The sequence below is a fragment of the Capsicum annuum genome, chromosome 7 (assembly GCF_002878395.1).
Source record: "Capsicum annuum cultivar UCD-10X-F1 chromosome 7, UCD10Xv1.1, whole genome shotgun sequence".
Lineage (NCBI taxonomy): Eukaryota > Viridiplantae > Streptophyta > Magnoliopsida > Solanales > Solanaceae > Capsicum > Capsicum annuum.
In genome coordinates, this window is record NC_061117.1 from 185046906 (window position 1) to 185059817 (window position 12912).

The window sequence follows — 12912 nt, forward strand, 5'->3', positions numbered from 1 at the left end:
CCCCCCCCCCCCCAGGGGTACACCAGCCCTCCCCCCCCACCTCGGCCTTCAGCCAGCCGCCAACTCGGTCTGCACCCGCCGCTCCGTCTCCAGCAGCCCCAGCTCCAAGCGAAATCCGGTGACTTCTAACCTTTGTTATTTCATATTTCATTTTATTTCATTATTTCATATTCCATTCTTAGTATTATGCTAGTAGTAGCCCCTGTACCTTGACTTGCGTGGGATTTGTGGACATTGTCTGTTGTCTGTTGTTGTTGTTGCTGTGGTCGTTTCTTCCGCTGCTTTGGATTGGGTTATTGGCTGGGAACCTGCATTTGGGGCTGTGGGTGTTGAGTCCAGCGGTGTTTGCCCCCTAATTGAGTATAGTTTTGTTTCGGGAGTATTCCTTTGAATTTGTGTGAGCCTTGTATTTCCTTGCTGCTGCTTTGATACTACCACCGTGTATATCTTTATATTTTCCTATACTTTCGTGTAGTTGTGGCTGTGGGCGGTAAGGGGTGGATAGGGTCATGTCCGAGGGGGTTGGGGCGTGGGGCCGTGGTGGGGGCGGGGGATGAGGAGAGGGCGGGAGTGGGAGGGAGGCCAAGGTTTGGCCGGGGGGGGGGGGGTAGTGGAGGACGTGTGGATAGCGACGGTAGGCTGAGGGTTGGGTCTTGGAATATAAGGACCCTTCAGGGTAAGTCCATAGAGCTTGGCTAGGGATGTGGATGGTTACAAGCTGTGGTACTCTGGGAGTGAGAGGCGTAGGAATGGAGTTGGCATCTTAGTAGATAAAGAGCTTAAAGGTCAGGTAGTGGAGGTGAAGAGGATCAACGATAGGTTGATGACTATTAAGTTGGTCATTCGGGGGTTTACCCTGAACGTGTGTAGTGCTTATGCGCCGCAAGTGGGATCGGAGGGGGAGGAGAAGATGCGGTTTTGGGAGGCTTTGGAGGAGGTGGTGAGAGGCGTGCCTAGTTCGGAGAAATTGTTGTAGCAGGGGATTTCAACGGGCACATCGGGGCGCTTCCGGGAGGCTTTGGTGATGTGCATGGTGGTTTTGGTTTTGGGGAGAGAAATGAAGAGGGGGCGACCCTATTGGAGTTTGCGAGGGCATTTGGGCTGGTGATGGTGAACTCGGGCTTCCCGAAGAAGGACGAGCACCTGATCACCTTTCGAAGCACGATAGCCAGGACTCAGATTGACTTTTTGTTGCTTAGGAAAGGGGATAGGGCGTTGTGTAAGGACTGTAAAGTCATCCCGAGTGAGAATCTTTCGATCCAGCATAGGCTCTTGGTTATGGATTTGGGTATAAAGAAGAATAGAAAGAAGAGGAGTAAGGAGTGTAGATCGAGAATTAAGTGGGGCGGCCTGACGCCAGTAAATGCGTGGGAGATAGGGGAGAGGTTGGCGGGAATGGGGGTGTGGGAGTGTAGGGGGGACGTGGATAGTATGTGGGACAGGGCGGCAAGGTGCATCAGGGAGAATGCAAGTGAGGTGTTGGGTGTTTCTAGGGGCCGGGCCGGGCACCATCGGGGGGATTGGTGGTGGAATGAAGAGGTGGAGAAGAAAGTGGAGACCAAGAAAGGGGCGTATGCTAAGTTGGTGGAAAGTAAGGACGAAGAAGAGAAGCGGGTAAACAGGAAAGAGTACAAGCTAGCGAGGAAGGAGGCGAAGTCAGCAGTCACGGCAGCTAAGACGGCCGCTTTTGAGAGCTTGTATGCAGGGTTACAGGGGAAAGGAGGGGAGAAAAAGTTGTTTAGACTTGCCAAGGCTAGGGAGAGGAAGGGTCGTGACCTCGATCAGGTGAGGTGCATTAAGGGGGAGGACGGTAGAGTGTTGGTGGAGGATGGCCACATTAAGAAGAGATGGCAGTCGTACTTTCATAGGCTCTTGAATGACGAAGAGGATAGAGCTATTGTGTTAGGGGAACTGGAGCACTCAGAGGAGTGTCGGGATTTTAGCTATTGTAGACGTTTTAAGGTAGAAGAGGTTAGACAGGCTGTCCGCAGGATGCGAAGGGGTAGGGCGACGGGGCCGGATGAGATACCGATGGAGTTTTGGAAGTTCGTTGGAGAGGCCGGTGTAAGGTGGTTGACTGGATTGTTTAATGAAATCTTCAGGACGGCAAAGATGCCCGAGGCGTGGAGGTGGAGTACCATGATCCCTCTCTATAAGAATAAGGGGGATATTCAGAGTTGCAATAACTATAGGGGGATTAAGTTATTGAGCCACTCTATGAAGATCTGGGAGAGAGTGGTCGAGGTGAGGCTGAGACGGATAGTGTCTATTTCGGAAAACCAGTTTGGATTTATGCCCGGCCGCTCGACGACGGAGGCAATCCACCTGGTACGAAGGTTGGTGGAGCAGTATAGGGAAAGGAAGAAGGATCTGCACATGGTGTTTATCGACCTGGAAAAGGCTTACGACAAAGTCCCCAGGGAGGTGCTTTGGAGATGCTTGGAGGTGAGTAGAGTACCGCAGGCATATATCAGACTAATTAAGGATATGTATGACGGAGCAAAAACCCAGGTAAGGACGGTGGGAGGAGACTCAGAGCATTTCACTGTCCTGACAGGATTGCATCAGGGATCTACTCTTAGTCCCTTTTTGTTTGCGTTGGTGATGGATGTGTTGACGTGGCGTATTCAAGGGGAGGTGCCGTGGTGTATGCTTTTCGCAGACGATGTAGTTCTGATAGATGAGACTCGAGGGGGTGTGAATGACAAATTAGAGGTGTGGAGGCAAACTCTTGAGTCTAAAGGGTTCAGGGTGAGCAAAAGCAAGACAGAGTATGTGGAATGCAAGTTTAATGACGTGAGGCGGGAGAATGAGGTAGTAGTGAAGCGGGAAGCACAAGAGGTATGTAAGAGGGATAAGTTCAAGTATCTTGGGTCCGTGATCCAGAGTAACGGTGAGATTGACGAGGATGTCTCGCACCGTATTAGGGCGGGATGGATGAAGTGGAAACTCGCGTCGGGGGTGCTGTGTGATAAGAAGGTGCCGCCTAAACTTAAAGGCAAATTCTACAGGGTGGTAGTCCGTCCGGCCTTGCTGTATGGAGCGGAGTGTTGGCCAGTTAAGAACTCCCACATCCAAAAAATGAAGGTGGCAGAAATGCGGATGTTGCGCTGGATGTGTGGACTGACTAGAGGGGATAGAGTTCGGAATGAGACTATCCGGGAGAAGGTTGGTGTGACTTCAGTGGAGTGCAAGATGCGGGAAGCACGATTGAGATGGTTCGGACACATGAAGAGAAGGGGCATGGATGCTCCGGTCCGTAGGTGTGAGAGGCTAGCGTTGGATGGTTTTAGGCGGGGTAGGGGTAGGCCGAAGAAGTACTGGGGTGAGGTGATTAGGCGGGACATGGAACAGTTACAGCTCACCGAGGACATGACCCTAGATAGGAAGGTCTGGAAGACGCGAATTACGGCAGAGGATTAGGGCCAGTTTGGGTCGCTAGTGTAGGGATTACTTGGTGGGGGTTTTATTCCTGTTATGATTCCGTGTTCCGTGTTCCATGTTTTATTACGAATCTGTGTGCTTTCCTCTGCTTTCCTCTGTTTTATATTACTTATGGGTGCCGTATTTATGTTATGTAATCTGCTTCTGTGCTTTACTATGTGTTTGTGTGGTATCTCGTGCCTTGAGCCGGGGGTCTTTCGGAAACAGCCTTTCTACTTCATCAGAGGTAGAGGTATGGACTGCGTACATCTTACCCCCCCAGACCCCACTAGGTGGGAATACACTAGGTTTGTTGTTATTGTTGTTGTGTTCCAACTTTTCTTTAATTTGTATGGATTTTAAGATATTGTAAGTTTTTCGAGTCAACTTTTTTTGTTGTAGGTCTTTCGTGACAACTTCTATGTTAATAGAGCTATCTTGCCTCCCCTTTTAATAACTCAAACATCCTAATATCACCACAAATCAGTGTAACCAAAGATCTACATAAAACATGACCAAACCACCTTAAATGACCTTGTCATTTCATCGTCTATCGGTTATTTCACTTGTGTGTTACAATCTCTAATGGCACACCTACCTTAACATTTCCTAATATTTTTGCAACCCATATATTGTGGATACGTTGGACCTTAAAAACCCAATATTGACTCTCATATAATGTTATTGGTCTTACAATTGTTTTATGTAACTTGTCTTTCGATAAGTATCCTCCTAAAGTATAACATTCTAGTACCGTTTCTCCATCTCATCCTATTTTAATTTTATGGGTCTATGTCTGCATCTGTCACACTATGTTCCTAAGACATCGAGTTAAAAGGATCAAAAATGGTAGACTAACTTCTAGAAACTGACAACTCCATTGACAAGTATGAAGCTATGGAAACAACAAGAAGGCCACTCACAAGGTCTCAAGCTAAGGAGATGCAAACCAAAGTTCGTGGGCTTCAATGGAGTTCAAGAAAATGCCTATTGTAAAAGTAGAGCTCGAGACTTGTGGAGAACAATTGGCTAAGTGCTACATATATTTCATAGTTCAAGTACACGATGAAGAGATTGGAGCCCACAAAGCATCCCAAATTGACACCTAACGAGGGCGTGTTTCTTGGTCAAAGAGGCATGTGTATTGGATAAAAATACATATGCTACTTCTTTTCTTATTTTGATTGGTAGGTTAATTTAACCCTGGTGTCCGGGCCAACTTTCGTGTACCTCGACTAAATACACGAGATACGTACCACCTACCACCAGGGACAAATACTAGGTAACTGTCCACCAAGGCTAGGACATATGAGAAGAATCACCTAGTGCTTTTTTGCCTCTGCTAGGATTCGAACCTAAGACCTCAGGTTCTTAACCCACTTCATTGACCACTAGGCCACACCCTTGATTGGTAGTTTTGGAAAGAAGTGTTGACACTAATTATTTTAGAATAGGAATAAGATTGTATATAGTTTCGCTCGTACTTAGAAATAATTATAATGTAGAGTCTATATATAGGGCTCAGTTGTAGTCATGTAGTCAACACAATTCAATAATACTTTTCTTATTCATTTCTGACATGGTATCATAGTAATATTACATTAGTAAAATTCAAGTACACCTTATATAATCATCAATGCAACTAACAAAATAATGAAATCTGAAGGTTGAACCGACTCTACTTGGACCCCAAATATAAAAATGGATGAAGAAAAAAAACACACTTTGCACGACTCTCGGCACTACATGGAAAGGTAGTGTGAGGGTGTTTCCTAATCTTATATGGACATGTAGTAAAACAATGTAATGAGTCTAGGTTATAGTCTAGGTTATAGAAGCCCATAATGGTAAAAGTAAGCCTGTTCCCTTCTGATAAGATGTACACTAGGCCATGCTCGGTTTTCTTCGTTTTTGATGAAAAAAATCTTGATACTTTTGGTTTATTTTGTTACTTAAAAGTCCACTTGCTCCCTAACTCTAAGAGCAACTCTTCTTTTTACTAGAATGGATTCCCTTGCTTAGGGTGATTCAGACAAACTAGACACAACTTTTTGTAGCTTGAACAAACTCAAATGTCCCAAGCATTTGTGAATTAAATTAGGAGGATCTGTAGCTGGACATACTATGGAGGAATAAGAGTGGTAACATAGTAGAGGCCTTGTGATTCATGTCCTATGCCAATCCTATGTCCCTAACTATGATCCTAGCTAATAAAAGAATCAACAAGAAATATTATGGTACAATTTAGCGCACGAGCCAAACGACTAATTGATGCAAGACTAAAAGGACAATCATGGACATAAAAAACATAGTTTAGAGTGTCAGAGGAAGGGAACTAGCTTGTCTAACTCCTTTTCTTTTGTTTGGATCCCATTGGCTAAAGTAACAACGGAAAAAGAATGTGAATAAACAATATTTGACAACAGTAATTTATCATCAGAAATATGATTAGAAGTGGACACAATCCATGGTCCAAGGGTATTAGACAATTCACTGAGGCTAATTGTGGAGATGTTTGCTTGCTTGCTCGATATTGATGGAAATAGATAAATAGAAGGGGAGCCTTAAAGTAACTAGTAAAGTTGTTGTCACGTGACTAGGAGGATCTCAGGTTTAAGCCATGAAAATAGCCCCTTGCAGAAATGTAAGGTGAGGTTGCTTACAGTAGACCCTTGTGGTCCAGCCCTTCCCCGGACCCCGCATAGCGGGAGCTTTAGTGCACTGGGCTGCCATGTTTGCCTATTTAAATAAATAAACTAGTTGATTACTCGAAGTGTCAGTTTGAGCAACATGAGCATTCTTGGGTGGTGGTTGTCCATGCAAAGAATGGCATACTTCATGAGTATGTCAAGGCCTATAACAATTACTAGTCTTAGGTTGAGAGATCTTTCAAAACACCTTCCTCAGTATTAATTCTTTTTGGACTGTGATTCTATTAAGGGTTGAGATTAATTCTTAACTTGACATCTTCAATTTCTATTAGAGTAAATTAAAGAAGGTATTCATCTCATAGTAATTATTGTGTATAATTCCTTCAAAATAGAGGTCTAAATCACTTCGTATCTCAGTTCATGAATTGATTCTATTAGTAACATAATTAATTTCAATCCACTAATTTACAAAGTTCAATTAGGATTCTTAGGCCTCATTTGTTTTCAGTTAAGATTAAGACGTCTGAATTTGGATGCACGTCTGAATGATTAAGATGCTGTCTCTAGATCTAAACTTTGAATTAAGAAGATTTGTTTTTCAACATCTATATATGCATAATTTATTCATTTATAAACATAGTAACTATATAACTCAAATAAAAAAAGTAATTAAATATTAGAAAGATATAAATTTACTACAATAAAATTATGATTTGATAAAAAAATGAAATATTTATGTTCATTAGTGATAGTGGAGATGGTTTGTAGTGGTGGAGGTGACTGGTGTGATTGACGGTTGGTAGTGTTAGCAGTGGTTGTGATTATAAAGTTGGTTGCTATGAATTTTTGGCGGTGTTGATGGTGGTGCGGGAAGAATTTCAGGTGGTTGACTATGTGTTCGTGGTAGTTCGCGGAGGTGCTAGCTGTGATAGTGGAGGCAGTTCATAGTAAGGATTGGCCACAGTGGTTGTAATGATTGACACCGGTGCTGGTGGTAGTGGATAGTTGATATAACTATAATGATGGAGGTGGTAGGTGTGGTACAACTGATAGTAGTGGTCGGCATCAGTGGTAGTTGTGATGGTAGAGGTGGAAATGGTTGGTGGTTGCCGACGGTAATTGTGGTTGACAATGGTGACGGTAGTTGTGAAGATAGAGGTGATTAGTGGTGGTGGTGGGTGATTGTGGATAGAGTGGTGGTGAAAATTATCCATACAAAAATCTCTCTTCATGATATTAATACTTTGCTCAAGATCTTAATGATTAAGACCTATTCAAACCAAATAATTGCTTAAACTTTAATGTAAACAAATGCACTTAATGACCTAAGGTCTGAACCCTTTAGATGAACCCTTTAGATGCAGACCTCTTTTAAAGTGCAAACAAGTAAGGACTTAGTTTATATTTCAGAATTCATGAATCTTTCTAGCTACAGTTTTTGTCTTGAATTTCAGCATTTACAATTCTAGATATTTTCTAGTTTCTTCATCTTATTCTTGAAACCAACTCGATTCTTATAAAAAGTACTATGCCAGTCTTCTTCATACTCGTCTAAAGGCGCAACTTTAAACTGAAGAACCTGAAATCTAATATAAACTATGAACAATTCTAAAAACACTTCAATGCTCCTTTCACAGGAGTGGTCTGAAAAAGGATAGGTGCTAAACATTTCAATGCTCCTTTCAGAGGAGTGGTCTGAAAAAGGATAGGTGCTAAACATTAAGGATTTATATACAAATATTTTTTTTTTTGTTTTTTTGAGAAGGTAACATTTAAGGATATATATTTTGAGAAAGAAAAAAAAGCTTCTTTGCAATTCAGCATATCTTTGTATCAACGAACAAAGGTATTTATACAATAGATCCTATGGCGATTTTGGGAAGGAAATCAATTACTATTAGAATCAAGCTGCTTAGTAAAATCTTACTATAATTAAGATAGAGAATAAAGTCAAATCTTTCTGCTAATTGCACCAATCAACACTCCCCCTAAAGTTGGTGCAAACATCCGTGCATGCCCAACTTGTAAACCAAATTATGGAAAGTTCTTTTGCTGACACCTTTATAAGCATATCCGGATTTTCTGACCGTACATGAATCAAACTCAAGGTACCATTAGTAATCTTTTCTTTGAAGTGTAGATCAGTGTCAGCATGATTTGATCTTATCACGTTGCACATAATTATGAGCAATATTGATTGCAGCCCTTGTTGTCGAAGTACAAGAAAAGGATTGCAGCCTTGTTGTCGTAGTACAAGAAAAGTTTCTCTGTTTCAGATAAACTCAACTCCTAGTACTTTTTGTACTCAAAGAAGTTCGCAAAACCCTGGAACATAGTCACTATATTCTACTGATGCACTAGATCTAGCAACTACACTTTGCTTCTTGCTTCTCCAAGAAACAGTTCCCTTCTATGATGCACAATAATTGGATGTGGATTTTATGTCATCTACAGATCCAACTTAACCCACATCTATAAAGCTTCTATTCGGAGGTTACCATGTTTGTAGAAAAGCAGATCCTTCCTTGGAGCAGACTTTAGAAACTACAAAATATGAAGGTTGCATATGAGGATCTCAGGGATGTGCATAAACAGAATCACCAAGCTAACATAATAGGCTATGTTTGGTCTAGCGTGAGAGATAAATGAGTCCCCCTACCAACCTCTTGTATCTCTCCTTATCAACTGACTTTCCAACTCCTATCTCTAACTTGTGATTACTTGCAATGGGTAATTTTGCTGGTTTGCGACCTCTCATACCAATATCTTCCAAGAGATCCATAATATACTTTTTGGAGAAATAAAAGATTTCTCTCTTCTGATTTAGCAACCTTAATTCCCAAGAAATACTGTAAATTAAATCATTGATCTGAAATCACTATGCCAATAGCTTCTTCAAATCCAATATTTCGCTAAAGGACTAAGCACATCCAATATTCATGTCCTTGGTTATTGTGAGAAATATAGGAGAAAAAATATTATTGAATTGTTGTCTCTAAATTATTACATTGAGACCCTATTTATAGACACTACATTCCAATCCTATTCCTAATAGGACACTACATTACAATCCCTTTCCAAGTAGAATTCAATATGCTATTCCAATTCCTATTCTTATTCTAACACTCCCCCTCAAGCTGGTGCATACAAGTCATATGTACCAAGCTTGTCACAAATGTAATTAATACGAGGACTGGTGAGGGACTTGGTGAAGATATCTGCAAGTTGATCACTTGACTTCACAAATTTTGTAACAATATCTCCCGAGAGTATCTTTTCTCTGACAAAGTGACAATCAATCTCTATGTGCTTGGTCCTCTCATGGAACACTGGATTAGATGCAATATGAAGGGCTGCCTGATTGTCATATACAAGTTCCATCTTACCATTTTCTCCAAATTTTAATTCTCTCAGCAATTGCTTGATCCAAACCAGCTCGCAAGTTGCTGCAACCATTGCTCGATAGTCTGCTTCGGCACTAGATCGAGCAACCACACTCTGTTTCTTACTCTTCCAGGATACCAAATTATCTCCTACTAAAACACAATATCCAGATGTAGAACGTCTATCAGAGGGTGATCCTGCCCAATCAACATCTGTATATCCAATGATATGCTCATGACCTCGATCCTCGAAGAGTAGTCCTTTACCTGGAGATGACTTTATATATCGCAAAATCCGAACAACTGCATCCCAATGACTATCACAGGGGAAGTCATGAACTGACTTACAACACTCACAAGAAAAGAGATGTGTCAGGTCTAGTCACTGTGAGATAATTCAACTTTCCAACCAACCACCTATACCTTCTAGGATCACTGAGTGGCTCCCCTTGTTCTGGCAGAAGTTTAGCATTTGGATTCATGGAGTGTCAATGGGTCGACATCTCATCATTCCTATTTCCTTAAAAATGTCTAAAGCATACTTGCGTTGAAAAATAACAATACCTGAGTTGGACTGAGCAACCTCAATCCCTAGAAAGTATTTCAATCTGCCAAGGTCTTTAGTCTGAAAATGCCGAAAGAGATGTTGCTTCAAGTTAGTGATACCATCTTGATCATTGTCGGTAATAACAATACCATCAACATAAACCACCAAATAAATACACAGATTTGGTTCAGAATGGCTATAAAACACTGAATGATCAGCTCCATTACGAATCATGCCAAACTCCTGAATAACTGTGCTAAACTTTCCGAACCAGGCTCGAGGGGATTGTTTCAAACCATAGAGTGACTTGCGCAATCGACATACAAGGCTACTAGACTCCCCCTGAGCAACAAAACCAGGTGGTTGCTCCATATAAACTTCTTCCTCAAGATTACCATGCAGAAAAGCATTCTTAATGTCCAACTAATAAAGAGGCCAATGACGAACGACAGTCATAGAGAGAAAAAACGGACTGATGCTATTTTAGCAATGGGAGAGAACGTGTCACTATAATCAAGCCCAAATATCTGTGTATATCCTTTGGCAACAAAGCGATCCTTCAATCGATCAACCTGACCATCTAGACCAACTTTGACTGTATAAACCCAACGACAACCAACAATAGATTTACCTGCAGGAAGGGAAACAAGCTCCCAAGTATCACTCATATGTAAAGTAGACATCTCATCAATCATATTCTGTTTCCATCCTGAATGGGAAAGTGCTTCACCTGTAGTCTTAGGAATGGAAATAGAGAACAAAGATGATACAAAAGCATAATGGGGTGATGACAAACGATGATAACTCAAGAAAGTATAATGTGGGTTAGCATTACGAGTGGATCTTATACCTTTGTGAAGTGCAACTGATTGACTAGGAAGAGGCAGGTCCGCAGTAGGGAAGCGTCAGGCGCAGGACATGAATCATCTGGGACTGATACTGGACGTGGGCACCGGTGATAAGTCAAAAGTGGTGGCACTGTGGCTAGAGATGGAGAAGTAACCATAGATTCCTCAAAGATTGGTATGGGTATGGTAAGACTGGAGGTATGGGTAAAACCTCAAAGATATGATCAGAGGATGTATTATAAGGTTGAGATTCAAAGAATGTGACATCAACAGACATAACTATAAGGTAGCGACCCAAATCAGGTGAATAGCATCGATACCCTTTTTGAACTCGAGAGCAACCAAGGAAGACACATTTGAGAGCACGAGGGGCTAATTTATCTTTTCCTGGGCTAAGTTATGAACAAAACATGTGCTCCCAAAAACACGAGGAGGGGATAGAGTAGAGATGTGACTGAGGAAATAGTATGGAATGGGGAACCTTATTCTGGATCGAAGATGATGGCATTCTGTTAATGAGATAGCAAGATGTGAGGACCGCATCGCCCCAACAACGCAGTGGAACATGGGATTCACTGAGAAGAGTTCGAGCAATCTCAATGAGATGCCTATTTTTTCTTTCTGCTATATCGTTCTGCTAAGGGGTGTATGGACATGATGTTTGGTGAATGATTTCTTGATGAGTCATAAACTCTTGAAAATGGGAGTAAAAGTATTCTAAGGCATTATCACTACGAAAAGCACGAATAGAAACACCAAATTGATTTTGTATTTTAGTCCAAAAACTTTTGAATATAGAGAATAACTCGGAACGATCTTTCATTAAGTAAACCCAAGTACATCTTGAAAAATCATCGATGAAAGTAACAAAGTAACGAAATCCTAACGGTGAACTGACTCTACTAGGACCCCAAATATCGGAATGAACTAATGAGAAAATAAACTCTGAGCGACTTTCAATACTATGTGAAAATGTAACACGGGTGTGTTTCCCAAGTTGACACGACTCACAATCTAATGTGGATAGGCTAGACAAACTAGGCACCATCTTTTGTAGCTTTGATAGACTAGGATGTTCCAAACGTTTATGAATTAGGTTGGGAGGATTTGTAGCGGAGCATGCTGTGAAGGAATTTGAAGCGGTAAGATAGTAAAGGCCTTGTGATTCATGTTCTATGCCAATTGTCTTTCCCGTTTTGCGGTCCTGCATTAGAAAAAAATCATCAAAAAAATTTATACTACAATTAAGGGCTTGTCCAACTCCTTTTGGCTTTGTTCGAATTCCATTAGCTAAAGTAATAGCCGGAAGAGATTGCGAATAAACAATATCAGACAAAAGTGATTTATCACCAGAAATATGATCAGAAGCACCTGAGTCCACAACCCATGATCCAAAGGTAGGAGATTATGCAGTTGAGGCTATTGGTAGAAATATATTCTTGCTTGCTTGATACTGAAGATACTCATTATATTCCTTGTCAGATAAATACACCAGTTGATCACCTGTGGTGTTAGACTGAACAATATGAGCATTTTTAGTTGGTCGACCATGCAAAGAATAGCATATTCCACGAGTATGTCCAAGCCTATTACAATAACTACACTTAGGTCTAGAATAACATACGCCACGAAAAAATATTATGCCCAAAAGATATCTTTGGAATTTGACTTGAAAATTCCAAGAACCAGATCTGAATTTTTGAAAAAAAAAACCCTGATGTCGTCGAAATTAGGGTTCCGGTGGTCGGAATCTCAAAATAATTGTCGGAATCTGGAAAGTAGCAAGTGGTCGGAGTCAGAATAGACCGGCGACCCCAACAGAAAAAGAAACAACTCAAATCGATTGGAGATGGGCTCACGCGCCGGCGCGTGACGCAGATCTCGCCGGAATTTCTAGATTCCGACTGGCGCGTGGAGGGTAATTTTCCGGCGGTTTTCGTCGGGTTTTTTTTCGCCTAATCTTTCCGATCCTTTTGGTGGTAGTGTATTTTTCACACAACCCACAATAAAAATTGACCCAAATCAGTCACCGGAATTAATGCACGGTGACTGAGTTATCT

At 41.6% G+C, this 12912-nt stretch overlaps 1 protein-coding gene across 5 annotated transcripts in view; it reads right to left on the reverse strand.

The window, feature by feature from the left end:
- The window catches only part of LOC107878408 (DNA-directed primase/polymerase protein), a 39922-nt gene that overhangs the window by 4559 nt on the left and 22451 nt on the right, over window positions 1-12912 (reverse strand). The gene's annotated exons all lie outside the window — the stretch shown is intronic.